General features: G+C 48.8%; 1 pseudogene; it reads left to right on the top strand.

The window, feature by feature from the left end:
* Positions 1–17,585, top strand: part of LOC149335548 (calcium-activated chloride channel regulator 1-like) — a 49,034-nt pseudogene that overhangs the window by 20,083 nt on the left and 11,366 nt on the right.

A 17,585-nucleotide genomic window follows, 5' to 3' on the forward strand; every position in this document is an offset into this window, starting at 1 on the left:
TAACGTTCAATCGTCCAAAAAAACCATAAGACAAATAATCACAGAGATTTATAATCACATTTTTAACATTTCAAATTCTTTGCCAAAGCAACAGACGGCGTGCTGACACAATCGTCGCGCTGACTCGCTATCGAAGTTGCCTCGATTATTTCCCGGACTAACTGTGTCTTTGTCATTAGCCAAAGCTTTGCATGTTTGGAAAACAGGTGCACAACTTGTTGAGGGGCAATCTTTGCAATGAAGTCCCAGGTTCCTGCAAGCTTGCTCGAAATTAGTTTTGTGTTCTAGTAGGTCTTTCGTTCATGCACCTGGCAGTCTGCCCTATGTATTGTTTACCACATGCCACTGGCAACGAATAAACAAGGCCTTCGGTGGACTCCACAAAGGGGGTTCGATGCTTTATCGTGCATCCCTGCTTCTTTTTGGTCGGGTCGGAATTGACTCGTCTTCACAGACTTTTGAGTTTATTGGGAGCAGTCATCACAACATTCACGCCAGCTTTTCGTCCTATGCTTTTCAGGCGACGGGAAACGTTGTGAATATACGGTATTGCTACTACCGGCCTCCTTTCATTTTGTGTCTTTGCCTCATCTTGCTGCTCGGGCCTAGCCTGCATCAGGTGCTTTTTCATCTGCTTGGCAACAGATACCACTAGGTGCGAGGGGTAACCCGAGTTGCCAAGCCGTTCCGCCTGGCGATGAAAGCTCACTTCCATTTTGTGAACACAGGACTTCCTCAAGGCATTTGTGAGGCACAAGTTCACAATAGCCCTCTTGGTCAGCTTAGAGTGAGCTGATTGGAAGGGCATTGGCGCTTTCTTCCCTCTGGGCTCATAGGCCCAGCAGGAATGCCCTCTAGCGAACTCAAGTCTCAGGTCTAAAAACCTTAGTGACCCTTGAGCAGGAAGCTCGTGCGTGACAATAAGTCGCTGCAAAGCCTGCGCAAAGCGACCCACCTCCCCCATTACTGTTTCTAGCGTATTCGTGCATTGGCCATCACAAAGAAGCAGGTAGTCATCAACGTACCTAAATACCTTTTTAACACTTTTTAACGAAAGGCTACTAGAAACAAAACTAATTTCGAGCAAGCTTGAAGGAACCTGGGAATTCATTGCAAAGATTGCCCTTCAACAAGTTGTGCACCTGTTTTCCAAAAATGCAAAGCTTTGGCTAATCACAAAGAACAGTTAGTCCGGGAAATAATCGAGGCAGCTTCGATAGCGAGTATGCGCGACAATTGTGTCAGCACGCTGTCTGTTGCTTTGACAAAGAAAGAATTTGAACTATTAAAAATGTGATTATAAATCTGTGATTATTTGTCTTATGGTTTTTTTTTTGACGCTTGAACGATATGGTTGTGACGCATTTGTTTTGTGAGGGGGTGAAGAAGGTATAAGAAGCAGTGTTTCTTCGAAATAAAAACCAGTTGTAAGTCAGCGCTTGTCTCTTGTCCCGGTGTTTTGCGCTGTTCCGTCACAAACTAAACGATAAGATGAACCTTACCTCTCGCTACGCATATCCAGGCATAACTGAGTTAAGCTACGGCCATTGTTTTCTTTTGTTGTCTTACTTTAATTTTTGAGCGAAAATAAAGATATTTAGATGCACAATAAATTAGAAGGATCTAGATGAAAGACAACCACATGTTTCCGGTGGGATTCGCTCCCCATTTCCTCCGCATGTCGCGTACGGTGCTCTACCGACTAATCCAAATACTATGGTGTAATACTGTGGTGTGTATAATGAACGTAAATAATAACTTTTTTGCTGGGATCGCTTAGCTAATGAAAATTAGCAGATGCAATAAGCATGATATCAACGCCGGACTTGGGTATGTTCGCTACTGGTGGACGGGTGTGGAAGAATTTCAAGAAGATGGAGGGAAAATGGTAGCTTAGAATCTGCTCTTGCGGCATTTGGGGATATATGACTGAAGGTTGATTTGAAAAGGTAAGTTTAAAAAAGAACAATTAGGCACCCCCCCCCCCCCCCCGCTGTTTCACGATGGGTGCTATGAATGCTGTTTTGGCAGGGAAAATTGTGGCTGTAAGCATTTTTGCGTCACATAATGTCTATACGGGTCCTTGTAGTTTTGTGAACGGGTTGAAGCTATGCTTATTATAGAGTATGTTTATCCCAAGGTGGTCAAGAGTTTTGACATGGTTTCTGTTGGTAAATTTGGTAATTGTCTAGTGTGTGTTTTGAGGTGGTCGGGGTTTGTGGGTTTAACGTCCCAAATCGACTCAGGCTATGCGAGACGCCCAAGTGAAGGGCTCCGGAAATTTCGACCACCTGCGGTTCTTTAACGTGCACTGACATTGCACAGTACACGGGCCTTTAGAATTTCGCCTCCATCGAAATTCGACCGCCGCGGCCGGGATCGAACCCGCGTCTTTCGGGTCAGCAGCCGAGCACCATAACCACTGAGCCACCACGGCGGCATTAGTGTGTGTGTTTTATCGTTTCTCAGCCTTTTGGCTAAGATTAAAGTGTGTGTGTTTTGAAAAGGAGCGTATTTTTTGTGTATTGTGAATTACAGTGTTAGCTATTAGTGCTCATTGTCATTGATTAGACGCTTTCAGATATATGTCATTTTAATTTAGGAATGAAAGTGAAGTAGCATGAAAGTGCAATTAACTTTGGCATTCGAATCAACTGGATAGGTAAGGAGAGTACTTAAATCACTGCGCTCGGGAATTGTTACAGTTATAGGAGTCTAATATTGTAGAAGAGCTTCTTGCTGGCCAAGTTGGTGCATAGCTTTCTTGGGATGGGGTTGCGCACACGAACAAACATACACAGGAAAGAGCAGAAGACAGAAAGAGCGCAAACTATCAACTGAATTTATTGCTTTCGCAACAGAATATATATTGCCTCAATCCTGGACATTGTCTTGGCGCCGTCTCCCGGCCGAACTGCCTTAACCGCTATCCTGGCTAGCCTTAGCCATGGTGGCGGGCAGTGCTTCTTCGGGTTCCGCTCGGGAGTTCGCTGCTGCCTGGCGCTGCCCAGTAAAACGTGACCTGGCTTTCCCGACTGTATAGCCGTGACAATATTTGGTGGAGGTGCAGGGTAACGTCCCATGTACACTGACTCTGAAGACACCCTTGAAGCCAGCTCTCAGTGCGTGGACACAACCCCAGTCCACAAAGCGAGCCGCGGATTTACGCAGCGGCTACCGGCAATTAGAGGTGGACGAACGTGACCGGGAGAAGACCGCATTTATTACCCCGGACGGTTTGTACGAATTCAGGGTGCTCCCCTTCGGTCTATGCTCAGCTCCGGCAACTTTCCAACGGATGGTGGACACTGTGCTTTCTGACCGCAAATCGCAGTCCTACCTCGTGTGCCTGGATGATGCCATCTTCTCCGACACTTTCGAAGAACACCTCAGTCGCTTACGCGCTGTTTTCGAAGCTATCCGTTCAACTGGCCTCTCCCTTAAGCCAGAAAAATGTCACTTCGCTTTCCAGGAGCTGGAGGTTTTGGGCCACATTCTGAGCGCCCAGGGCGTTAGTCCGGACCCCGACAAGACTGCCGCCGTCGCTTCTTTTCCCATTCCTGCTGACAAGCGAAGTGTGCGCCGTTTTCTGGGTCTCTGCGCCTATTATCGGCGCTTTGTGAAGAACTTCTCCCGAATAGCTGAGCCCCTTACCCGCCTCACCAAAGGTAACGAACCTTTCTTCTGGGGTGCGGAGCAACAACATGCCTTCGAAGAGCTACGCACGTGTCTTCAAAGTACACCCATACTTGGGCACTTCGATGAGGCAGCTGACACAGAACTACACACAGACGCGAGTAACGTTGGCCTTGGTACGGTACTTGTACAATAGCAGGATGGTGTCGAATGCGTAATCGCTTACGCAAGCCGCACGTTGTCACGGTCTTAGGTGAAGTATTCCACCACTGAAAAAGAATGTCTAGCTATTGTGTGGGCAGATAACGAAATTTCGACCCTAATGTATGGCCGCCCTTTCCGAATGGTGAGCGACCACCACTCGCTGTAGTGGTTGGCAAATCTCAAGGATCCCTCAGGGCGACTCGCACGCTGGAGCCTCCGACTGCAAGAATTTGATGTCACCATCGTGTATAAATCTGGGCAAAAGCACAGTGATGCAGATCGTTTGTCCCGCGCCCCACTTCCAGCACACACCGCGGACCTCGACGACGATTCCCTTTCCTTGGGGTCATCTCCGCGTGCGCCCTCGCTCAACGCCAACGAGACGGCATTGAATTACGGTCGCTGATTGACTATCTCGAAGGCAGCGCTCAGACTCCACCCCGAATCTTTTCACGCGGCCTGTCATCATTCTGTTTACGGGAGGGCATCCTGTACAAATAGAACTATAGGTTCGCGGAGGCTGTCTATCTGCTCGTTATACCTAATGCCTTTCGCGATGAAGTCTTGCAGGCGTGCCACGATGACCCTTCCTCTGGTCACCTTGGTTTCTCCCGAACGCTGGCACGCATACGCCAAAAGTATTACTGGCCCAAGCTCGCGGAGGTTGTGAAACGCTACGTCCGAACTTGCCGCGAGTGTCAACGTCGCAAGACGTCGTCGACTAAGCTGGCCGTATGATTGCAGCCTATTGATCCACCACAAGTTCCTTTCTACCAGGTCGGCGGATTTACCCGGCCCCTTTCCGGAGTCTTCGCTGGGTAACCGGTACATTGTGGACGCCACCGACTACCTCAGTCGATACTGTGAGACGAAAGCTCTTCCCCGTGGAACAGCTGCGGAAATTGCCACCTTCTTCATGCACAACATCGTGCTTCGTCATGGCGCACCCACGGTCGTTATAACTGACAGAGGAACGGCCTTTACCTCGGCACTGACACATGAAGTTATGCGACTCCGCGACACGAGTCACCGACGAACTACAGCTTATCGCCCCCAAACTAATGGATTCACTGAGCGCCTAAATAAGACGATCGCTAATAAGTACAGAAAGTTGGGCTAGTTGGTGTGGATTCATACTTAGCAGCGCAAAAAAACGAGGACCAAAGCGAACGAGGAGACACAACACAAGCACAGACTATCAACTGAATTTTTATTCACGAAAGGGAAGCTTTTTAAAGGCGTTAGAAAATACAAAATTGAAACACAACAACCACTACCGCGCGTGCAAGGAAAGCATGACATATCATTCCTGCGTGAAAACGAACATAACAACAGGATAACAAGTGTAATCACATCAAGCCAACCCCCCGTACTGTCTGCTCATACTCAAGAACCTGCGCAGAAAAGGAACCTCCTTTTCCTGCAGGCTGACCGACGGTGATGCGGCACACGCGTCTCCTTCTTTTTTAATCAAGTAAGCTTCCATCAGTTCCCGGCAAACCTTATCTCTGTGCCTGAACAAGATGTTTGTCCTATCCAGGTGGGGAAAGCAGTTTTTGCAACCCCTGCAATGCAAGGAGAGGTTGGAAGACACAGCACCTTTCAATGATCTCCGGTGTTCCGCTAAACGCTCATTGATACACCGACCGGTCTGGCCGATGTAATTCCTACCACAGGAAAGCGGAATGCGATATACAACACCTGTGTCACAATCTGCGATCCTTTTTCTGTGGGCTATCGTACAACTGTCCCTCCCGCGGACACCACCTTGCTCAAGCTTTTTTCGCAGAGCACTGCACACACCAGCAAGCTTATTCCTCGCGGTGTAAACAACGTTTACCCCATACCTCGCCCCCACTTTCTTTAGGCGATGTGAAATACCGTGGACATAGGGAATTCCCACCGATCGTTTTTTCCTCGCATCCTCTGTCACGATGACCTCGGGCCTACCGGTGTGCCGCATCACCGTCGGTCAGCCTGCAGGAAAAGGAGGTTCCTTTTCTGCGCAGGTTCTTGAGTATGAGCAGACAGTACGGGGGGTTGGCTTGATGTGATTACACTTGTTATCCTGTTGTTATGTTCGTTTTCACGCAGGAATGGTATGTCATGCTTTCCTTGCACGCGCGGTAGCGGTTGTTGTGTTCCAATTTTGTATTTTCTAATGCCTTTAAAAAGCTTCCCTTTCGTGAATAAAAATTCAGTTGATAGTCTGCGCTTGTGTTGTGTCTCCTCGTTCGCTTTGGTCCTCGTTTTTTTGCGCTGCTAAGTATGAAGACGATCGCCGACATGATTTCCATGTATGTCGACGACGACCACCGCAACTGGGATCCAGTACTCCCTTACGTTACATTCGCATATAACACTGCGCTGCAAGAGACTACTCACACTTCACACCGTTTCGCTTAGTCCATGGACGCAAGGCCATGACTGTGCTCGACGCAATGTTGCTTCCTGGTAGTGAAAACTGCACTGTCGGGGGGGCCGACCGCTTTGTTCACGAAGCCGAGGCCGCCCGCCAACTTCCTCGGCAGCATATCCGGCATCAACAAGAAAAAGACGCTCGCCGTTACAACCATCGCCACGGGGATGTCACTTACCAGCCCGGAGAACATGTTTGGGTGTGGAGCCCAGTCCGTCAACGAGGGCACTCCGAAAAGCTGCTTCGGCGGTACTTTGGCCCCTATAAAGTGTTACGCCAAGTCGGCGAGGTAAACTATGAAGTTCTGCCTCAAGGAACTGTTCGTTCCTCTAGACTACCAACGTCCTAAGTTGTGCATGTCGCACGAATGAAGCCTTACCACGCCCGCTAGCAGCTCACTCGTCTCTACCTTCTCTCTCTTTACTAAGCTCTTCACCGTGCACACCCGTCGAATTGGTGATCGTCCAGAACCGCCTCATGGAATTAGGCAGCGTCAGCGTCCATTCCACACTTGCCGTGCTGTTCAATCACAACACGCTGCAGCTTGATTATTTCGTCGGACAGAGTACCCACGCTTCAGTGTCGGGAACGCTGAACGACCGCGTGCTGCTCGCACTGGAAGTAGCCACCAGTACTACTGCACCTCTGCAAGGGCACTCCATGATCAGCAGGTGTTCGTGCCCCAAAAACCTGTGCCCGGGCATGCGGCTGTCGGTCCACACACCCTGCCGCGCCAACGGCGGCGCTTTCCAGAGGGGGGGAGCAATGCCACATTCCTGGACATTCTCGTGGCGCCGTCTCCCGGCCGAACTGCCTTAACCGCTGTCCTGGCTAGCCTTAGCCATGGTGGCGGGCAGTGCTTCTTCGTCGTCGCTTCTTCGGGTTCCGCTCGGGAGTTCGCTGCTGCCTGGCGCTGCCCCGTAAAACGTGACCTGGCTGTCCAGACTGTCTAGTCGTAACAATATGCAGCATTCACACGTGCGAAAAAGTAATGGGGAGAGGGAAAAAAGGGGGGGGGGGGGCGAAGGAGTAGAGGGGGAAGGGGATAGCAAGTCAAGCCTGTATAAGTCAGCAAAAACCACGAACCTTTCCCCCCCCCCAACCCCTTTTTCCCACGAACCTTTTTCCCTCTCCCCATTCTTTTTTTGCACGTCTGAATGCGGCATATATATTCTGTTGCGAAAGCAATAAATTCAGTTGATAGTTTGCGCTCTTTCTGTCTTCTGCTCTTTCCTGTGTATGTTTGTTCGTGTGGGCAACGCCATCCCAAGAAAGATAGGAGTCTAAGTTGGCTAATGATTAAGAGGGTTTTATTAATGCTTAGGCCATTTAACACGCACGCACACAGAGACACACTGACGCACACACACACAGTTGGTGATTTTAAAGTATATACAGGGTGTTTCAGCTAAGACTTGACGCAAACTTTAAAAAGGCATTTTGAGTTAGAAGAGCGTTTTATTTCGGCATAGCTTTGCCAGTCATTTAGTACATCTGAATACATTTAAAACGTGCTAGTGAGATGGCTAGGTAACTAATATTCAATAGTCAACCTTTTAACTAATACTGTTAGACTCCTTAATTTCTTAAACCGGTGTACAACGCCGTAAGTAATATCCTATTACTTTCAAAAAATTAGAAACCGCAGCTACCCTTGGCTCTGCGGCACATCAAATTTTGGCGCTTTCCACCAGTTACACCAACTGCAGAGGTCGCTCTGCCTGCAAGCTTCTCAAAACCGCACCTTTCTGACCCGATGCAGCCAAAATTTGTTGGGCCCCAGCGCCAATGGTAACCGTTTTTATGCGAAGCATATTACTAGAGGTACACTACAGCCCTTCGCCGTGGTTACACGCCGTGCACACCACTTGGTACAGTGACGTCACACCACGTGACATACCACGGGACACATGACGTCACGACAGAGGAAGACGGAGGTACACTACAGCCCTTCGCCGTGGTTACACGCCGTGCACACCACGTGGTACAGTGACGTCACACCACGTGACATACCACGTGGCACATGACGTCACGACAGAGGCAGACGGAGGTCCACCTCGCGCCGTCGCTGTGGTTGCACGCCGTGCAGACCACGTGGTACAGTGACGTCACACCACATGACATACCACGTGACACATGACGTCACGACAGAGAAAGACGGGGGTCCACCTCGCGCCGTCGCTGTGGTTGCACGACATGGAGGAAGGAAACCATAGGAGAGGCCCTCGCTATCCGAGCCGCGTTACAAAAAACGTGCAGGAAGTCACGTGGTTTCGCAAGGCCTACTGGGATTCCTTGGCCAGCGGCGCAGCCAATAGCAGCGTTGGGCGCAGCGGCATCGTCCGCTTCACGCATCACCCATGTCGGTAGAGCCGGTCGAGTAGAGTTGGAAATTCGCATTTTTATTCAATCGTTGTGGTCCGCGGGAGGCACAAAGTTCCAGAGGCCTGTAGTCGGTGCCGGTCTTCATTGCTGTGCGCTTAGTTCATTCAGGATGCCGTCTTGACGAAAGCGATTGTTTGGGAAGCCCGCGACAGCTTCCTCTGAAAAGGCTTGGCGCTGCAGCTTCGCTATTCTTTTTCGGCGTCGCGTTTTGTGCGGTTGCGTCCCTCAACGCTGCTAGTCTTGTTCCAAGGAGAAATTGACAGTGCCGACGGCTCATAAAGCGATAGACGACGGTGACACGCTGGTTTATATGGTTACAGCAGCGAGGGAAGAAAAAGCCATTTGGGAGTCGGCGCTTGTTTTGTGTATGTATACGTGTTCCTTCATATTTGTGTATTTTTCCCGCGCTGTTTTAACCACGAATAAATACAAACTCGTCCAGGCCGTGTCCTTGTAAGTATACCCGTTGCGTCTACATTCCCGTATGCATGACGGTCACAATTGTTGGCGACCGATATGCGTGGGCCGCGCTGTGCTCACCGAAGCGTGCAGTGCCAAGAAAGCCGCGCCGCATCCAATGGTATCCGTCAGCAAAGCGATACGCGAAGCAGTCTTAAACGTACCATATCTGTTTACTGTACGCTGTGCGAGCGATATGTCAACTGCGTGCAAGTTTTCTCCGATATGGACACTTGTTGATCGACCGATCCGCGCGGCTGTCTCGATCGAGTGCTGTTGTACGAGCGTAAGGACACATAGCCGGGTTTAGGATGCGCAGTGTTAGGTTTAAAACATTTGCGCTTAAGGGTGGTGAAGTGTAAGGCCATGCCATTGTAAGATTGAGTGTACAGCCTTTGTCAAAAGTTTGAAGCCCAGGGGGGTTTCTTTTTAGCCACACTCTGTCGTTCTTAATGGATATCTAGCGCTCCAAATTTCCTGAACATAAGAAGATTTCTGCTACTGCCTCCTGCAATAGGTAGGACATACATGAATGCTCCTGGAGTCCCATTATAAAGTTTGGAAGTGAACCCCCTGGGCTCTAAACTTTTTACAAAGACTGTACCTCGCAACTTACCGTTTACCGAGATGCCGAGTCGACCTGCGACCACCTCGCCGAGTTGCAGTTTCTTGCATTCAGCTGATTAAACGCATTAGTGAAGTCCAAAATTTGTAGTTTATTGGAAAATCAAATTATGAGCCTTAAAAAGGTTTGATACAGCACAACACTTATTACAAAACATAGCTTGCTACGTGAAGCAAGCAAAATCTTTTAACAAAAGTGATAACACTCGTCTATGGAAGGAGAACACACATAAAAAGGATTCAACAAATATACTAGAAAGAAGAAGAAATGCACAACTGAATCACATCACTTTGCAACCATGAACTATACGATCATAGAGAGTAAAAACATATAGGAAGGCAGTAAATGAGGGCTTTGAGACAGAAAAATATTTGTGGACCATTCTTGCCCAATTGTGTGAAAGCTTTCATTTCTCGGTAGTTGTTTCTGCATCGCAAAGTTGATAAAATTTAAGCAATGTAAATGCAAAGTAATTGGAGCACTGAGTGGAAGTGACTTGAAAAATTGGTAACAGTTGTCCCAGCTGGTGGAAAAAGTGAATCATTTCCCTCCCTTCTGCTTCATGTATTCCTTTCTGTAATATATGCAAAGAAAGAGAGTACCCTGCTGACACTATTTCTATTGTTGCATTAGACTCTTATCTGCCTAGCCTGGAACAGTATAGAAATAGCATAGTTTTCTGTTCTGTTTGTTGTGTGCTATGTGGTACTTGTGTGCACATGCTGTTTTATACTTGTCAAAACCACGAGCCAACCAACATAGTCTGCACATACGACGGGCATTTGAGCTGTGCAAAACTAAGGCATGATGACAGCTAAAGAATGATTAATATAGTGTACAAATTGCGGCTGGTAGAATGATAAGGTTTTCCTCTGTATGCATATGTACCAAGTGCATGTGGAAAAGTGTTTTCATCATTTAAGAACATGAATTTGTTGCAGGTTGCAAAACTTATATTTTTATTTATTTATATATACTGCAGGCCAATGTTTTGGCCCTGGCAGGATGGGCATACAAATGTAGCATACAATAAGAAGAACATATACAATGCGAGGAAGAACCCCTGGGAAACGACACATTTCTTAAAAGAACAACTATATGATAAAACTAACATTGGGTAACAAATGACAACAACACACCTCATGTATGATATGAATGCAAAATGCATGACAAATAACTCTTCTGGAAGGAAAACAGGATATGTTAAGTATGCAAAATATGGCTTTCTAGTCTTTTCACAAAATCTTTGCTCTTAAAAATGTTGGGTGGTAAAGAATCCCCTATATGCTAGAACTTATATGCTAGTGCTTACTCTGTTGCTGCATGCAGTGGGATGATCACCCCCTCTTGACACTACTATAGTTTGAAAGGCCAAAATCACCTTCAGTTGTGTTGAATATCTAGAAGTAAAATTGTAAGTATGGTACTCTAATTACTCTCTTGATTATTCCGGCTTCTATAGTATGAAAAACATGCACTCCATATTTTTACAAAATACGATACTTCAGTCACCCTGTACCCTAAAGGACAGTAGTGCAGGCACGCTAAAGAAAGCTCTGGGAGACTGCTAACTGCAGCCTTTATTCTTGAACATCAGTGACCAATAGTACATGTCCATCTGTGAAGCTACAGCATATAGATTCATGAACAAGAACTAGCATTTGCACTCTGGACATGTACTGCTGATCTTACTTAACTGATTTCTTTTTGAAAATGTGCGCATCGTTCATTTACCACAAAAGAGAAAAATCTGATTTTAGGAAGCAGGTAATTTCTGGTTGATTCAGTAGCAATCAAGCTAAATCAAAGCCCTGATTACTCTTGAAAAAACTGACAGTGACTGCCATCAAGCATGAGCCTAAGTCGGTGGTGTACATGACGCATTCACATTACAAAGCTATTCTTTTCAATACTCAGTATGACAGGTTATAATGTACTCTAAATTGTGAGCGGCCGTTTGAATAGAATTTCATTTTGACAAAGTCAGACATTTACAGTATTTACTCGCGTAATTTGCGCCCGCACTTAGATTGTGCACCCCAAAAAGTTCAAACATTAAACCGGATTAAAAAGAAAAATACTCGCACATTTTGCGCACTATGCTGAGCCAGACCATCAGCATGTATACGCGGGTGCGAACTCTGCGCCGTTTACCCGGCTTGCTCGCGCTGGCGGTCGCTATCCCGGACGAACAGCTGCGCGCGCCCCAAATCCAAAACTCTACCGTACCGTTTGCTATACGGTTTGCCGCTAGTCAGCCGGACCACACGCAAGGGCCCCGTTTTACTGCCCGTTATCTCCTCCCACTGCTGACTTCGCGATTGAATCTTTGCGCGTTCATTGCTTTGAGCTAAGCACGTGCCGTCATGCCACCCCGCGGAGAGCTACATAGCGTGGGCGGGGCGGACGAGTCAACCTTTTTGTTTGCCAGCGAGGGGTGCCAACCTTTTTTTTTTTAGGATGTGTTCGGATGACTCGCTTGCGCGTAAATTGCGCACCCTCTTTTTGGAGCCCTGATTAAAGAAATAACGTGCGCAAATTACGCGAGCAAATACGTACGGTGTTCTATATGCCTTATGAAACTTCTTTATGATCTCCTTCGTAAACGATAGTTTTAAGGAATCACAGTGCTCTCTTAGTTATAAAACAGTGACACTTCCCAGGCGCTATGGCCGAGATAACAACAAAAAAATGCACCGCCATACAGATTACTGCTAGGCGCAAACATTTGCACACTACAAGTAATAATATCAAATGGAAATGATGCCCCAAAGAAACTGTGGTGTGATCGATGCTATAGATGACAAGTATCTCTTTTTATTTTCTTCTAATGAGGGAGTGCGTAAGCTAATAAATAAATAATCATGTACAGTAAGCAGAATTTCATCAGAGCCATATATAAACCGCAGCTAGTTTAGCAGTAATGACACAATTACTTTTTATCAGTTCGGGAATACTGTAGCCGCGCTACTCGATCATAACGTCTAGCTAAAGCCATTTATTCGCAAATCATTCTATTTCTTGCATGAACACCTACAACGTCATATTGAAAGCATGCATGCAGTCAAGCTATACACCTTCTCAATAAGAGCATTTCTTTCCAATCTCTTGAGAATGTATCGAGGTGGTTCCTCACCTGAAGGGGGACGGCATCCGCACGTATAAGAACTACGAGCGGCGACATCCGATCGAAGTGCTCGGGCAGAAAATGTTTTGAACATACGCAGGTCCATTTTGCTGGTTCCCAGTCACTTTGGCCTGGTCTAACGGCCTCAGTCCACTGCCTCCTTCGCTCTGGATATTTCGGAAACCTGTTTGAAAACAATTATTCACTGCACTCGGACAAAGAGCCACCAATAAGGCCGGGGCGGTACGAATACCACGTTCACGCCGTGTCGTGCGTTATGTTCTGCGACCATGCATTTTACTCATTACGCAGTCAATTAAATACGAAAACAAAATGCAGTATACTTACGTGTGGAAAGTGACGCCCGGTTCTTGTACTGGCGTGCGCGACCAACATCCAGGAACGCAGCAGCTGGGCATCGCAGCGTCTTTGTTGTCAATGGGAGCAGAAGTCTCACTTTCCGCCGCGTCTGACAGCTGCCGACAGCCTGGCGCGGCGCGAAATCGTCTGCTCGCGCCGCTCGCGGTGATCTTCGCTGCGCTCGCATGCCATTGGCTGAGACAGTGGCCAAGTGTCATGGCGGAACCCTCGCTTCCGGCTTCAAAAAATGTGACGTAGCAGCCTCTCCTCCATGGAGGTAAAAAAACTAGGAGAGAGTGCGCTCAGCCTCTGCAAGCCATCCTCCTCTGACGCCGCTGCCGAGGGCCCTTTTGCGCACTGACTCATGGGAAATAGGCCCTCCTCCACAGTTACCAGACTACCAGCCAGCGGTGCTTTTTAGTGAACGTCCGTGCTCCGAAGTAGCGCAGAATCGCAACGCCTGTGTTGCTTTGGCGGAATGCGTACCGAGCTCGAGTCCGCGTCTCAACACTTCTGTTGATTACACTCTTGAGTTCTTGAGTGCACTGTAGAAAACTGCAGGTAAACTTTTCATCAAAGGGTGCGGCCGCGACCTCGTCACTGTTCAACTGTGGTTCATAAAGAGAATGGAGAGGAATTCCTTTCGTCGTTATACACCCATACGGAGCGTTTATTTCAGCATAAGCGCATGCTATATTTCAGCGCATGCTATAAGCGGAGAACTCGAGAATAGGCGAAGAAACGAACCTCTAAAAAAGGGCGCAGCGGCTTCCAGAGCGCTCACGGCGGACGGACGTGTTGAACGAGCGCTCCGGCGCGCTGCGCAAGATTCTATTTCTCGGGCAGGCGGACTTCGGCCCGCTCACGGGCCCGCCGTTCTCCGCTATTCTCGAGGCACAAGTCGTGCCGAATACGCTCGCGCACATAGGCGGTTCCGACGTGAAATGCAGCAGTGAAGTATTTATCTCTCTCTCGCTGTCGAGAGAGAGTGCTGGCGGCTTTACGTCTGCCCCTGCGCGGGGTCTCCCGGCCACTGCGCACAATCACTTACAAAAAGAAGTAAACTGTATGTATACATAGCCGCGCGCTCGCAGCGTCTTGTCTCGGACTAATCGCGCGCGCGGCGCACTGCACTAGCGGCCGGGGTGGGGCGCCCGGCCGCGTATACCGTCCGAGGTAGCACCCACGGAGCTCGTTCGTGTCACGTGTCACGCGTGCACTACCTGGCGAAGAGCCAGCGGAAAGTCAAGCCCGCCTGCTCGATGAACGCACAGAGGCTCACCACTGTTCTGTCACGGGTATAGAGACTAGAATATCACGGGTGCGCGCAGTGCCGCGCGGCCACAGGAGCGCTTCGAGACTGTCCGGGATGATTCCCAGCGCCCTGCAGGCCGCGAGAATCTCGCGACGCGACACTGCAGAAGCGGCACAGCGAAGGAGCATGTGCTCCGATGTCTCCACTGCGCCGCAGTCAGCGCACGCGTCGCTCGGGGATGGTGGCCGCTGCGGCGAGCGAGTTGCGCTCACCACGGAGCCGTCAGTGAACGCCAGCAGATGGTCGCGCAGTTGCTCGTACAGCGAGAGAGCGAAACAGAAACCGAAATCCGGCTGAGAGCTACCACTGCCTTGTCACGTGAGGGCCTATTTCCCATGATGCTTTCCATTATATTTTTTATGACTAGGCTTCAAGATTGTGACGTCATGCTCCCTCCTAGTTTTTCTTCCTCCATGCTCTCCTCTTTTCCTTCTTTCCTCCATGTTGCACGACGTGCAGACCACGTGGTACAGTGACGTCACACCACGTGACATACCACGTGACACATGACGTCACGACAGATCGCCGTCACGCGCTGGGAGAGGGAGAACGATGCCATCGCACAGACACCGGAATGTCCTCGAGCGGCATTCCCGCGCATTTCGAACGCGCGTTCACACTCGGTGTAGGTGAAACGCTCGCTCCACCGGGCAGGCAGACGCGGCTTCCGTGGCAATCCAGGCGCTCACCGAACGCGCGTCTCGGGGTTAGTCGGACGTGTTCAGGTATCTCTTTCGAAGTTCGTCTAGGAGCTCCGCATCTGTTCCGGGGAATCCGTCAATGACTTCACGGATTCCCCGGAACAGATGCGGCGCCCTTAACCGCTACACGGGTGCTCCCAACGAGGAGCTGGACAGAGACATAACAGACGCGGAGACATGGGTTGCAATCGGTCACCTTCGCACAACATCAGCCGCGGGACCGGACGGAGTCACGAATAAGATGCTGCGAAATCTAGATAGTAGATCTCTCTCGGTAGTTACCGATTTAATGAATAGATATTGGCGCAAAGGAGAACTTCCTCAGTCGTGGAAACACGCGATAGTAACGTTCATTCCTAAACCCAACAAGAAGCTCAGCATTGACAACCTCAGACCCATATCCCTTACCTCGTGCTTAGCCAAACTCATGGAGCATGGGATCTTGAGCCGATTGCAAGGCTATGCTGAGGATAATGACTTATTTTTTTCGAAAATCTAAAAACACGTATGAATATTACTTGGGGTGGGCTACGCGCCTCTGAAAATTAATAAGCCACACAATAACATTTAAAGATATAATTACTCATCATTAGTTAACCAGCCTTCTAGTTAGCACGTCATAGCTGTATACTAATCTTCTATACCGCTGGCAATGCTACGGCGAAGAAATCGCTCTTTAAGCCTCATGTTCGAGCCACCAGCCGTATGCACTTGGGTACTCTCTCTCCCTCGCTCCTAATTTCAGGTTTCTGCCTCCTGATATCACTGAGGCACTCTCTTTCGGTCCATCTGTTGGCTCTCGCTGCGACCTCTTTCCTGATTTTTACCTTGTTCCCTTCATCTCCATACCCTCCTCCACACCTCCCAGCTTCCACCCGTGAATTCCTGTCCCTGTCCAAGCCTGCTTGACCTACTCTGCGTTCACTGCCCACGCAGGTGCAGGCCGCATCCACCTGACTCGCGCGGGAATTTCCGCCATAGCAGTTTCCGATGACAGTGTCCGCCATTTTTTCTCCCGTTTATACGCATAGATTTTTTTGAAGGGTGTTCACACGTGACGATAATGTGGAGTTTTCCTCGCCAACTCTGTCGAGATGTGCACTTAATATGCAACGCATGCACATAAACTCCGCTTAGAAAAGGTCCCCGGATGAAATGTCCGACGTGAAAGCGCCCTCTAAAAAAAATCTCACCAGCATTACAAACAATTACAAAGCAACCAACCTCACAAAGGCTTACTAACATTCTTTTTTGCGCCTACAAGGTTGGAACCTGGACACTGCACGTGAGGAGTCCCTCCCCGGCCCCAGTGAAGGTCAACGTCGGGGTCGAGACGGAACCAAGGAACAACCACGACGAGCCGTTACGAGTCCACTGCGAGATGGGCGTAAAAGAAGTGGACAAGTTCAACGAAGCGGTAGTCTATGTCGAGGTCACCAAGGGCGAGATGCCGGTTCTAGATGCCGTGGTCGTCGCCACAGTAAACCGCCCGAACAACGATCCGCACGCGATAAAGATCCGCCTTCACGACGACGGACTTGGTAAGAGCTATTGATAAGTATGGTAAGAAACATTCGACCCTCTTCCGCAGTGTAACACTAACAATGGCTAAAACGCTGGTCTTCCCTCATAAAACAAAGGTTGTTCTCGGACCTTGTCCTGTGTGTTTTTGTCTCCTTGTTTGTGTTGAGCCACACAAGAAAGCCGAAGGGATTACCAAACACCTGAACCTACCCTATATCAAGACTTAAAGGGGATATCATGATACGGAAAGATCAAAAAGCGCGATAAAGAGAGATTGCGAGACTATCGATTTTTTTTTAGATGTCAATGGTTAGCGTCAAATATCTAAAAATTGATTCTGGAAAGCCGGAGGCACATGATGCGGATCATTTCTCGCAACCAGTCACTGAACATCGTGATCCATCAGAAATGCGCTGTGAGTCTGTTACGTTGGTGTTTCCTGTGTTCCCGTCTTCCTGCCTTTCTTCTCTCTTTCCTTGTCCCTCTTTCTCTTTCTCATCTTCTTGCTCTTGCTCTCTCTATTATTTCTTCCAAACTGTCGCTTTCTTTCCACCCTTCCTGCTTGCACTCTCTCGCTTTCATTGCATCCTTCTTCCTTCCACTCGCTCGCTTTCGGTCATCATGTGCCTTTCCTTACTTTTTCCCAGCCCCCGACAATCACCAACATGATGGCATCTACAGCGGCTACTTCTGCCAGTTCATAGGCAAAGGACGATACACCGTCACGGCGGAGGTCTCAAACCAGAATACGACTCGTGTGCGGTACCCGCCGACGGACTCGGATTCCTTCACCATAATAAGAGTCATTGATCGTGAGTCTGGTGAGTTTC

The sequence above is a fragment of the Amblyomma mixtum genome, chromosome 7 (assembly GCF_055824585.1).
Source record: "Amblyomma mixtum isolate Tamu chromosome 7, ASM5582458v1, whole genome shotgun sequence".
Lineage (NCBI taxonomy): Eukaryota > Metazoa > Arthropoda > Arachnida > Ixodida > Ixodidae > Amblyomma > Amblyomma mixtum.